This window comes from Vigna umbellata, chromosome 7 (assembly GCF_029865625.1).
Source record: "Vigna umbellata cultivar VRB3 chromosome 7, Vumbellata_1.0, whole genome shotgun sequence".
Lineage (NCBI taxonomy): Eukaryota > Viridiplantae > Streptophyta > Magnoliopsida > Fabales > Fabaceae > Vigna > Vigna umbellata.
In genome coordinates this window covers 33,871,742-33,885,837 of record NC_142171.1, presented here as the reverse complement: position 1 = coordinate 33,885,837, position 14,096 = coordinate 33,871,742, and the positions used below count along the sequence as shown (strand labels likewise).

The 14,096-nt window shown below is 27.9% G+C and overlaps 1 pseudogene; it reads right to left on the bottom strand.

Moving 5' to 3' along the window:
• Positions 1–7,017: 7,017 nt before the first annotated feature.
• Positions 7,018–7,583, bottom strand: LOC148195815 (non-specific lipid-transfer protein 2 pseudogene; annotated as a pseudogene).
• Between the last annotated feature and the right edge of the window lie 6,513 nt (positions 7,584–14,096).

Below are 14,096 nucleotides of genomic sequence, written 5' to 3'. Positions count from 1 at the left end.
AATCACTACAAGAAAAATTTGAGTTAGCTACCGATATTTACATACAAATTTTATTTCGTAGGTAATGTAGGTATTACATACAAATTTTATATACGGATTTTTGAAAATGAATTACATACGGATTTTTAGCTACCAGAGCGGACCTCCGCTCTGATAATAACTTAAGAATTAAACTGTAAAATAATTCTAGAGGGCTTGATTAATCCTCTCATAATCTTCTATTTATAAAAATAAATTGGTACACATGATAATTAGGGTAACCCTAGACACAATATAATCGTGATAATTAGAGTAACCCTAGACACAATATAATCCTGATAAATAAAGTAACTCTAGACACAATATAATCATGATAAATAAGGTAACTCTAAACAATATAATAATAATAAATAGAATAAATATCCTAACAGAAACCTTAGTTGTTTCTAAGGTCATCTTGTTAGGTCCATCGTCATCGTCGTACCTCTCTCGGCTAGCCAAAGTCACTACAAACAATGCTAGTGACTGTTGTAGTGTTGTCAGCAAGAACCAATGTTACAATTGCAAATCACCTCTCTTCTCGTTTCTCCCTACTCGTGAAACACCGCCTCTTCACCAGACTTGCCACGGTTGGACCTTCTATGGTCGATGAACCTTATCCTCCTTCCACTTCCACACCTCTACCTCTTGGAAGAGGTTTTCCAAGTCTACCTCTGATTCCAAGATTAAGTTCAGTCTTCAACACGAGTTTGGTGACTCTTTTCCTCACATTTTCATTCTTAATCTAAAGCGATCTAGAATGTAGTTATCAAAAGTAATTAGAATCTAGGATGTGGTTATCAAAATAATTAGAATTGTATAAACTGTTATAACCTACTATATATATTTAACTTTAGTTTCAAATTCAATTAATATGTGGTTATTTTAACTTAAATTGACTTGTACTGAATTTTGACGTTGTCTTCTATCAAATATTATTAGAATATTTTTGACAAAATACTTTATTATTTATTATATATATAGTTATTTGTTAGAATATTAATGTATTATTTTTTGAACTCTTTATTCAACTATTTGTGTTGTCTGACAACTTTGTAATAGATTTTGGGCTGTAAACATTAAGAAAAAAATACCCCTCACTTTTAATTATGATTCTTACGAAAACTTCATTTTAAAGCAATTTATTATTACGATTTTAATTTTTGACTGGGTTTATAACGAAGATTTTGGTCCTAATCGCCCTTATAAACCACTTTCATTTTTTAATTTTCAAAATTTTAGGTAAATTTTGAGGACAGTGTGTGAACACTGTCGTTATTTAGAATTTTCAATGATTGTTAAATTTATCCGTTTGACCATGATGGTTGGATGTATCCTCATTTAAAAAATACTTTTTAACGACGATTAATTTAATGAATTAGACACTGGAAAATTATTTTTAATTTCATGGATAGAGCTTTTTATAATAGTGAGACTACAAAAGATAATCTATATTAATATTTTTTTCTATTTTTAATAATTATTTAATATTTAAATAGTTTTTTAAATAAATTGTAGGTGAGAAAGTGGAAAAGAATTATTTATTTAAAATCAATTCAATTGTTGAATAATTTAGAGATTAGAAATGTGTTCTTTTATCTAGTTTTGTTGTTTGGTACTTTTTAGATGTATGAGTTTTGAGAGTTTTTTTTATATATTTTGATGATAAACTAAATTTAGATTGAATTCCAGAACTATTAACTAGATCAGAGTTTAATCTTTTAATAAATAATAAATATGAAATCTCGAATTAAATGAACATGAATACGAGTTGAAATTGAATAATAATGTAAAAATAAGATGAAATTAATTGTAATAATTCAATAAATAATTTTGCATAAAAAAATCTTTAAAAATAAATTTTAAATAAAATGACTCATTCTTAAATTTGTTTTACCCCTAATTAAGTATTACCATTATTAATAATAATTAGTAATTAAGTATTACCATTATGAATAATAATTAGTGTAAATCAAAATTAAAACTCATAAATACAAATACAATTAGAACTAGCCAGTTTCAGCATCTTAAATATTGATCAATAAATATCATTAATGGTATAGAATCACCTCATTAATGCTCATTAATGAAACTTAGTTATTGTTTTCTCAAGACAAAAATTTTTTTTAGTAATGTTTAGACGAAAATTATTTTTAGACTAGAATTTGATTTAATTTCTCTCACATTAATTTATTTTATTTTTTATATTTCACTTTATATCGTATTATTTATAAAATATTTTTAATATAAAAGTTTTATAAGGTTAACATCTTAATTAATATTTTATTTAGTTGTTAACAATATCATATCTTCGTAATATAAAAAAATATTGTTTTACCATTTTATAATCTTAATATATATATATATATATATATATATATATATATATATATATATATATATATATATATATATATATATATATATAAAGAGTAAATTAGAATAATATTATTTTTAAAAATCATAAATACTCGATGATGAAGAGGAGTTTACACTAACTTGACTAATGACATATCATGGATTTGGTTTTACTTCAATTCAAATGTTATTTCTTCCCGTGAGTATGATTTTTCCACCCAGATAAACGTATACTTTTTTTTTAAATAGATTTATATTTGACATCAATATTATTATTGTAACATTCTACGATAGGATGTTACATTCCATATAAATTTTAGTCTTTTCATCAAAAATTGATTATAACAAATCAACAACCTACCAATGTCAACCTATTTTATCATTTTTTTAACTTTATAAAATTCGTGTAATTAGAAAATTTGTAATAATATTTTAAGAATAGAATATTTATGTAATACTTAAAAAATAAAATAAAAAAGTCAAATCATAATATCAACAAAAGTATACTCGGAGGACTTTATATATCCATGAACTCATACACTTAAAGGTTATTGTAAGAAGTTACTGAGAAAGGATGGTCTCAATCTCCAAAATTGCCTTATTGCTTTCTTTACTTTCAACAACACATTTTTCTTTGCAATTGAAAGGGAGTGAAGATGAAATTGTGCCTTCCGAAGTGGAAAATGGGTTTAGTTTCAAAGTACATGTTGCAATATCCAATTTCTTGCTTTCGAAGAATTTAAACGTTCATTGCAGAGACAAGAATCATGATCTTGGAACTCACGTATTGAAGTATGGGGAAACATACGTTTTTGGTTTTGTACCTAATTTGTTTTTTAGGATTACTTTGTATTATTGTCGCTTTACATGGGTAGGAGGAAATCATTCTTTTAACGTTTATAAGCAAAACAAGGATGATTGTGAGCAATGCGCATGGAACATATTTGAGAGTGGACCTTGTATGGTTTATCCGAAACACTGTTATGCGTGGAGAGATTAAAAGGAATAGCTTATCAACATGTACTTTTTAATTTTTTTTAGTGAAAATTAAATAGTCATATAATAAAATAATTGAGGGTATTCTATGGAAGAAATACCTTGATGTGTTGTATTATTTTCATCCCTTTTCAACAATTCTTTTTTTTATTTTCTTTATGTTTATTTAACCAATTCATAAAATATAGGTTTAATGTCTCCGTAGGTCCCTATTTTGGTCATGAATTTCAAATAGGTCCTCTTTATTTTCGGCGTATCAATTGAGTCCTTATTTTTGTAAAATTGAATCAATTACAGGCCTGCCGTTAAATTGGACAAACGGCCGTTACAGTATTGATTAGGTGGCATGGTTTAATCAGACGTGGCATTTAAAATGATTTTTGTGGGTGGGGAATGTATTTATGTAATGAAATTGAACATAAACCACCTCAGATGAACACTGAATCATCCGATGAACACTGAAAATTCCATTATATTCTTTCTATTCAAGGTTACAAGATGTGATGAAATTGAACATAAACCACCTCAGATGAAAAGGAAGAAGAAAAAAAAAACAACTCACAGTTTACAACAATAATCCATGGCAAAGTCAAAAGTGCTGAAGAACAAACTCATAGCACCGTACACGATTTATTGTGGATTGGAAATTGATGTTAAGCAAAACATACAAAGAAAAATCAAGAACCACAAAAAAGGGTCCAAGAAAAAGAAAAGAAAAAAAAAGGAGAAATCCCGAGTGTGAGTATCCAACCCCCTTTTGAAAGGATCATTCTGCTTTTTAGTTTCCTAATATGTGTGTACATATTGATTGTATCAGTACTACCAGCGAGCTAAGAGCTAACCCCTTTCTTTTCCTATGGCGTTTGAATACTCACCCCTGAAAGTGAAATAGAGATAGAGAGAATCTATTAAGTTGGAAGGCGGAAAGAAGCACTGGCTAAGACTTGAATGGAGATGGGGCAAGTGTACTAGCATATGAGTTTCCAGCTTTTGAATTAAGGTTTGTCAAACCCTAAGCTGCTACTTAGAAAGGGGGCGTAGCGGGTAAGGCAAAAGAAAAGGTGTCCGCCTAGACTACTGCCACTTGACTTTAGGATAAGGTTTTTGATTCTCTGACAACATACTCCATTGTTTCCACAAACAGATTCAAGCTTCTGATCGGTGGCACATAAAGGGTCAGAGGAACTGTGGAGAAAGCCACTGTGAAGAACAGCTGCAACATTTCTTCTTCTTTTTCTAATTCTTTTATGACCCACTTGGAGAAAGCTTGCAAAGGTGGAAGCTTTGGATTTAGGAAGAAAAAGGGTCTTTTGGATTTGGATTTGGATTCGGGTTTTGTTTGAGTTTCTGAAATTTTTGTGAATGGTGTTAGAGAAGAAGAAAGAAAGACTTTGAGTAATAAGACGTGGCATTTAAAACGATTTTAAAAAATGTGTTTCGAAACATTAAATGTCATTTAAATGCCACGTAACTGCACTCAATCATGCCACCTAACCAATACTGTAACGGCCGTTTGTCCAATTTAACGGCAGGCCTGTAATTGATTCAATTTTACAAAAATAAGGACTCAATTGATACGCCGAAAATAAAGAGGACCTATTTGAAATTCATGACCAAAATAGGGACCTACGGAGACATTAAACCTAAAATATACATACTTAAATGGCCCCGTCAAAAACATTTATGGTTGACAAAAGAAAAAAAAAAGATAAAATGAGAGAATCAAAAACCAAATTTATTCCATTAACTTCTTTAACATCTCATTCACACATACATTACAATCATATTAATTTGTTAAAGCTAACCAACACGGTGCAACACCATGAAATGAAAGAGAGAGTTTATTACATACATGAAACAGTATAATCATTCATTTCAGAAACTAATTTCAATATATTCAGATACATTATAAGGGATTTTTTATTTCTTGTAATTAATGTATTTCTTTAAATAATAATAGTTGTATTTATTTCTTTGAGCTCTATTTATGAGCCATCTAATAAAGTTCTTATGTTTTAATTATTTGTTTTAAGCATAATTACTTTTGTAGTAATTATTTAAAACGTTATTAGAAATTTTAATGTTCAAGATTTTATATTAATAGTATAACTACTAGAAAAAATCAATCAAATTAAATTTGTAAAATAATTTACATACGGATTTATTCGTATGTAATTATATCTACAAATTTATTTACATGTAATTATCTATGGATTTATCTGTAGGTAACGTTACCTACAATTATTTTACTTGCAGATTTTTGTTTGCAAATAATTCGTAGGTAATGGTGTATTATCTACAAATTTTTGTTGTAACTAATTGATTTTTTTCTTGTATTGAACTACATGCTCCACCACAAGTTCCATAAGCTTTAAAATTAAACCTAAAGAGACCTTAGTCTCATTCTGAACACTAACCACTTTAGGATGATAATTGTATTTTTTTTTTAAAGAATTTTCTTCCCAACCGAAATGACATTTATATCTTATTGTAACAGTTTAAAAATGGATAGATCATGACAAAAAAATTTACAATTTGAACAAAATAAGGACAATTTGTCACATTTTTAATATCAACCATAAATGCAAATTTTAGTCTTTTAAACAAAATTTGATTAATAAATCAACATCAATAAAACACGTGCAAAGAAACATCGAAACTTGTCTTTGATTCATTTGTCTCAAACACCAACCCCTTATCTCATTTGTCACTCGTGTATTTAGTTGATTAATTAAAAATGTCAACTTACCTACAATATTAAACCTCTTTTTTTAATTTTATAAAATTCGTGTAATTAGAAAATTTATAATAGTACTTTAAAAATAGTATATTTATGTATCAGAAAAAATTAAAATAAAAAGTCAAACCATAATCGTAAAATAGATATCAACAAAAATATACTTGGACGACTTTATATATATATATCCACTAACTCATGCACTTAAAGGTTATATAGTAAGAAGTTATTAAGAAAGGATGGTCTCAATCTCCAAAATTGCGTTACTACTTTCTTTACTTTTAACAATACTTTTTTCTTTACAACTGAAAGGGAGTGAAGATGAAATTGCACCTTCCGAAGTGGAGAAAGGGCTTATTCCTAACAAAGTAAACGTTGCAATATCCAATTTCTTGCTTTCCAAGGATTTGACTGTTCATTGCAAAGACAAACACAATGATCTTGGAACTCACATATTGAAGTATGGGGAAACATATGATTTTGGTTTTAGACCAAATATCTTTTGGAAGGTTACTTTGTATTTTTGTCGCTTTACATGGGTAGGAGCAACCCATTCTTTTGACGTTTATAAACAAGATAGGGATGAATGTGATCAATGTGTATGGAACATATTAGAGAGTGGACCTTGTAAGGTTTATCCCAAGCATAACCAATGTTATGTGTGGAAAGACTAGAAGGAGTACCTTATCAACACGTACTTTTTAATTTTCTTTCGAATGAGAAAATTAAATAGTACTATAATAAAATAATTGATGATATTGTACACTAAAGAAATACCTTGTGTGGTCCTATTATTTTCATTCCTTTTTTTTCTTATTTTCTTTATGTTTGTCTAACCAATTCATAAAACACTCATTGTTGACAAAAGAAATAGAAAAAAATAGTTGTTTCTAAAGATCAAGAGAAAATGAGAGAATCAAGAACCAAATTTATTCCATTATCTTCTTCAACATTTCAAACAGACATACAACACAATCATATTAATTTCTTAAAGATAACTCTGCGACATCAGTTTATTACATGCATGAATTGGATAACTGAAAAAACTATCGTAATGTAATAGCAGACGTGTGAAAGTTTATAATAATACCTAATATGATTTTATTTAGATAAACAAATTGGAAAGGGAACTCCACATGAACTAGCAACCCTTCTGGAACCAGGAAAGTTTAAGTAATTCTTGAAACTAGGGTTTTGGAGGTAACCACAGAGACATTGTATCTGTTCCCTCAGTTTCTGGCAGCAAGCAGTTGTTGGTAGAGATGACGAAGTTATTGCCCCCAAACAAGGACTCAGCTCCACAAGACTACATGTCACGCCTTCTGCCGTCGGAGCCACCTCCATCGCCACCACTGCCACCACCATTATTGCAAAAACAAACAGCTTCTTCATCTCTTTCTCTCACTTCTTCAATCTGTTATGTGTTCACACTCTAACATGGATGCTTTTTATGATCCATGGATTGGACTCAAAGTAAATAAACATACTAAATATTATCACAAACCAGTCTGAGCCTTCACACGTAACCTCCGCTAAAGATGTGGACAATTCCACATAGGTCACTTTCTAAATATCTAATAATTGAAAGGCTAACGTATAAATTAAAATTAAGATCAATTTAAACTGTATATATTTATAAATTTTATCTTATAAATTAATTTGGCAAAAGTTAAGTTAAATTATTTCATATGTTATTGGAACTTTATCTTAATAAATAATTTTATTTAATATGTATTAAGAATTTTAGTTTTATGAGTTTGAATGTAGTAAACAATTTTATTTAATGTGTATGAAAAAAATGAGTTTTAGTATGAGTTTGAATGTAGAAAAAGTGTGTTGAGGAAGTAATGTGTCTTATGAATGTTAATTTTGAAAGATTAATTTTGGAAGTCCTATATTTGTAAGTCATTGTTTCTCCTACGAGAGAATCTGTGTGGAGGAAAAAGTTGGCATGGCATTCAATTATTGGAATTTCGTGTTTAGTACTCATTTTTCACTCCTCTTATTAATAGAATTCAGAAGTTTGTGGTTTCTTCTTGGGCAGTGGAAGATTCGTTCTTCTTGGGCAATGGAAGATTCATGAAATGAATGCAAAATCCTCAAAAACGAAACTAGATTTGGTATGTATGTGATGTATGAAATAAAATTTATATTTATAACTATCTAAACTCTAAACTTCAAAACTTAAAAATTTTGTTTGTATTATCTTTTGAAGCCACACCAAGTAAAGATTTTTTACTCTTCTTTATTTTTTATTTGTTAATATTTTTTATGTATTGTTTTGAAACTATTTTATATTTTATGTTATTTATTGTCTTATGAACTTTGAAATTAAAATTATTTTTAATTATATTTTTGTGAATATGAATAAGTTTGTATAACTAGCGAGATTTACAGAGACGTATATAGAATCTATTAAAATTGAACTCATTTAAAATGCAAATTATAAGGACGCAATTTCTTTTAACAGGATTATTGCCAGTGTCGATTTAAATAGACAAACTTAAATATCCAACTCTGATAATCATATCTATCTAAATATTTATCAAATATTTTGTTTATAAAAAATAAAAATTACACAAAAAAAGTGATATTATAAAAAAATTAATATAAAAAAGACACGTCGTATTTTTTAATTTAAATAAAAACTAAAAATTATAATTATATAGTATTCAACTTATAGTATCAAATAAAGTAAAAAGATTTAAATAATTTAAAAGAAGAATATATATATAAAGATAGAAATAAGATGAATATACAGGTATGCAAACCTAATCGATCTAAATATTCTTATCAACACTTATGGCTTGAATGAATTATCACATTACGTTGCAAGGAAAATATCTACATTTTGCTATGATGTGCTCGATTTAACAATGGCTTCATCACAAGTAAGGAAAATTCAAACCGAAAACCTCTTTCTGGGATAACATTCTTAAACTCTTCACTCACCCATTCGAGGAACGTAATCACATCAACCAGAGATTCTGTCACAAAATTTTGCCATTATCAAACCCCAATTCAAACTTCTACACAATCTATACCTATTGACGTTTCAACACTACTTTTACAGATTTCAAACTACATTAAGGAATTCCAACATACGAAATGAAGAACGACTTTTCCTTTTTTACTTTGGAATTTTTATTTTTTTTTTGAACTTTTCCAACTTTAATCTCAGCATCACAAAGTTAATCTTACAAGTTTTACTACTGATTCGTCTAACTTGAGCCGAATCTTTCATAAATGTCTATTGCTTTATTAATATAGATTTCAAAAAGATATAAATTAAACAAAAATTTTATATATATTGTTGAAATTTTATTTAAGAACACAACTTAAATAGATTTTCTGTAACGTGTATCATCATTATCCTTAAGAATTTATCTACCTACCGTGTATGTATAAATTTACTAAGGTATAATAGAAATGTCTTTATATTAAGGAATTTAGAACTAGAGATCAAAACTCTTTTAAAGAATAAATATAAAGTGAGGATCGAATATAAAGAAAAGAGAAAATAAAAGTGAGAGTGAAAGAACATATATGTGTTCTTTTTGGATGTGAGAAAGAACATTTATTTATAGGAATAGTTATTTATAGGAATAGGAAGGGTATAGGTGAGTGAAAATAAAAATATCTCATAGTGAAGGAGAAAAGTCCAATAAATATATATATATATATATATATATATATATATATATATATATATATATATATATATATATATGAATGTAAAAATGTATATAACAACAACTTCAAACAAATTTGGAAGGTTTTCTTGTATGTAAGACCAAGGATTACCAATACTTGTTGTGTGCGATCAATTGCTCTTTTCAAGGGTTCTTTCCTTCGTTGTTCAGTTTGTTCGATGGGTTCATTATTTGTCTAAGATATTCTAACGCTAATGTCAGTATTTAGTATATGTAGAATTCAATATACAGTAGATTCAAAAGTAATAAATGTCTTACCTTTAGTCGTACATCAAATTGAAGGGTGATTCTCTTGTTGTGCTATGTGGTGTGTATCGATATGTCCATAGGATTCCTGGAAGTTGTTCAGCCCAATTCCCTTTAGCATTTCTCACCTTTCATTTTATTTTTGTAGCAGTCACCTTGTTGGCTACCTCTGCCTGACTGTTTTTCTAAGAGTGTTCACGGAGTTAGTGATATGTTTTATGCCTAACCCTTCATAAAATTCTTTTAATTTTTTGTGTGTAAAATGCTGACCGTTGACAATAATTATCATCTTTGATAGACCGAATCGATATATCAACTAAGTTTACGTTAAATAATGAAACATGATTTCGTTATGCAAACTTTTGTAAGTTTTACTTTTTATTAGGATAGAAAAATTTAAAAATCTTTTGAGACTCAATGGATTACATTTTCAATTATTTCATTTCTTAAATGTTTTCTGTAGATAAGTTAATTTAGTTTATTGAATTTTAATTAAAATTTAAAAAAAAACTAGACAAATAAAAATAAAGAATTTGAAATTTTAAGCAAAAAATATAAGTTAGTTCCATTAAAAGAGTTTCAAAAGAATTGATTGAAAGATGTTGATAGATATTAGTAATTGATAAATAAAAAATAATCATCAATGTTAATGTTAGATAAAAGAAACTCTTAATAATATTGGTGAGGAAAACATTTTAATCAACATTATTAATTGACAAGATGACAAAATGTGTTTGATATAAAATAAAATTTACTAATGATATGTGAAAAAAAAAACTTTAACCAACATTAAATTTGAAAAACATTAGTTTACATTGATAAAAAATAATATTGATAATGATGATAAAAAAAATAATCTTACTCGATTTTAGGAGAATTTCACTTACATTAATTGAAATAATAATGTTGATTCTATGATATGCATATCTTGGTTGAGTCATTGATTTTTCAATTGAAGTGGGTTGAAATTGACTCAACGAAATTACCTAAGACCATATAAAAAAAGATGGTATGAATAAAAAAATATAAATACTAGACGACAGAACGTTTGAAAAATCTTTTAGGTCAAATTGAAACTATCTAGTAATCAAATCATCTTTACAAATTCTTAAAATTTTAATTTTAATTTAAAATGTTGTATACAAACAACTTATTTTATCATAAACATTTGTCTAAATTATATACAAAATGTAATATACCTTAAAAAGTTTATCACTCAAATAAGAAAAATCAATTTTTAATTAGTAAAACAAGAATCTCACTAAAAAGTCAAACCATAAACCAATTAGATATCAAACAAAAGTATAGTTGGAGGACTTTATATATCCACCTAACTCATACACTTAAAGGTTATTGTAAGAAGTTATTGAGAAAGGATGGTCTCAATCTCCAAAATTGCGTTATTACTTTCTTTACTTTTAACAACACTTTTTTCTTTGCAATTGAAAGGGAGTGAAGATGAAGTTGTGCCTTCCGAAGTGGACAATTGGCTTAGTTTCAAAGTATATGTTGCAATATCCAATTTCTTGGTTTCGAAGAATTTGACCGTTCATTGCAAAGACAAACACCATGATCTTGGAAGTCACATATTGAAGTATGGGGAAACATACGGTTTTGGTTTTATACCTAATTTGTTTTGGAGGGTTACTTTGTACTTTTGTCGCTTTACATGGGAAGGAGCAAGCCATTCTTTTGACGTTTATAATCAAAAGAAGAATGATTGTGAAGAATGCGTATGGAACATATTAGAGAATGGACCTTGTAAGGTTGATCGCAAGCATAACCAATGTTATGCGTGGAAAGACTAGAAAGAGGTACTTATCAATATGTACTTTTTAGTTTTCTTTCTAATGGGAAAATTAAATAGTAATATAATAAAATAATTGAGAGTATTCTACAAAAGAAATATCTTGTGTGGTTTTATTATTTTCTTTCCCTTTCTACTTTTCTTTTTCTTATTTTTTTTATGTTTTTATCTAATCAATTCATAAGAGACGTGTCCTTTGTTTCTTCACTTTCTTATTTTTTTTAATAGAGTATTGATCTCATGAATTAAAATCTATATTGTATTTATTAAATATATCATTCTATTTGTTATCATACCATTATTTTAATAAGTAATATTATTTAATATGTATCAAGAATTTTAGTTTTAGTATGAGTTTGAATATAGTAAATAATCTTATTTAATATGTATTAAGAAATTCGGTTTTAGTATGAGTTTGAATGTAGAAAAAGTGTGTTGAGGAACTTATCTAATGAATGTTAATTTTGGTAGTACTATATTTGTAAGTGATTGTTTCTTGTTGGACAATCCGTGTGTAAGGAAGGAGGAAAAAGTTGGCATAACAATTATTGGAATTTCGTGTTTAGTACACAACTTTTTCAAGAAATTCGTGGTTTCTTCTTAGGAAGTGGAAGATTCGATTCGTGAAATAATGAATGCAAAATCCTCAAAAACGAAATAAGTTTTGGTATGTATGTGATGCATGCCACACTGTTCTCACTGTTTTTCATCTTTTTTTCCTCCATTTTTCCTTTCTTACTCCTCCTTCTTCATTTTCGCTGGTCAAGCAATTTTGGTATTTTAAAATTTGTTTTCCATGTTTATAGATTTCGAATAATATTTGATGCGATTAAAATGTGCTTTTGGAGGAAAGAATTGGTTGATCAGTTAAGTTGGGTTTGAGAATTTGGATTTAGAAATGTGAGACTCCTCGTCGAAAATGGGTTTTCATCGAATTTCGAAATCCAATATAATCGGATCGATTTTTGACATTCGATACAGTCCTTTCGCGTTTAAAAACCGATTCAGTTATTTGATTTTCTTTTCTATTTTAATGATTTAATTTTATATAAATTTTATGTTTAAATTATTTGCATTTTTAAATTTTATGTGATTATAAAAAACAAAAACTAATGCTAAAATTTAACATTTATAATAAATTTAACATTTACAATTAAATTATACAAGTAATTCAATATTTACAAATTATCTATTAAACATAATAAAACTAAATTAAATATTTAAAAATTATCTAATTAAACATTATAAAATAATGTAATAAACTTATCATATAATTAAACATTCAAAAACCGAAATCAAATATGAAAATCCAAAAATTACAACATGGAATACTGAAATTCGATTATTTCCTTATTGATTTTCGAAATCTAATAAAGATAGGATCGAATTTTGGTATCTGATGTTATGATTTTCAGATTTCTTTATCTGATTCATGTTTTTTACTTTAAACGCAATTTCTTCTTCCTCTTCTTCGGATGTCGAGATCCGATGTGCCCTTTATGCATATCGAAATCTAATAAACGAAAATCGAATTTTGATATCCGATCAAATTTCTATATCTGATTCCTTATTCATTGGATTTCCATATTCGTCTACGAAATACGTGTTTACTAGTAAATTCATGCACCTGTTTTGACACAAGAATCTTTAAAAAAAACTCCTTTATCTTACATGCCAACCACCAACACAACACCACCACCTTTAGATGCCTCGAATCACACCACCTTCAGTTGCCCTTAACACGAACAAGCTCAACAAAAATCTCTCTCAATCTCTCTGAAGGTCCACTAAATGAAGGAAGGAGAAGAAATGAAATGGAATGAAGGCACGACAATGAATTCAATCTACTTCAATCAATGCATCACTGAATTCCTCTACCATTTTGGTCAAAATAATTTATTGAGCAATGACCTCATTAATTAAGAGGGCATTTATGAAAATTGGGAGTGTAAGATAAAACCCTTGAAGATGCAGGGTGAAACGCCCTGGAAAACGTTAACCATGATCTTTCAGGCATGGGATCTTTTATGGGCTTTAGCCCAATATCCCAACCATGATCTTGTACAATGACGTTCTTTCTGCACCTTTATTACTACTAACCACACCTCCATACTAATGAAAAAGAGGCTGAAGTATTCTCCCAAAATACAACATATTATTACTATACCATCATTCCTTTCATTTAAATATTATTGAAAAAACCTCTCGTTTTTTCATATAT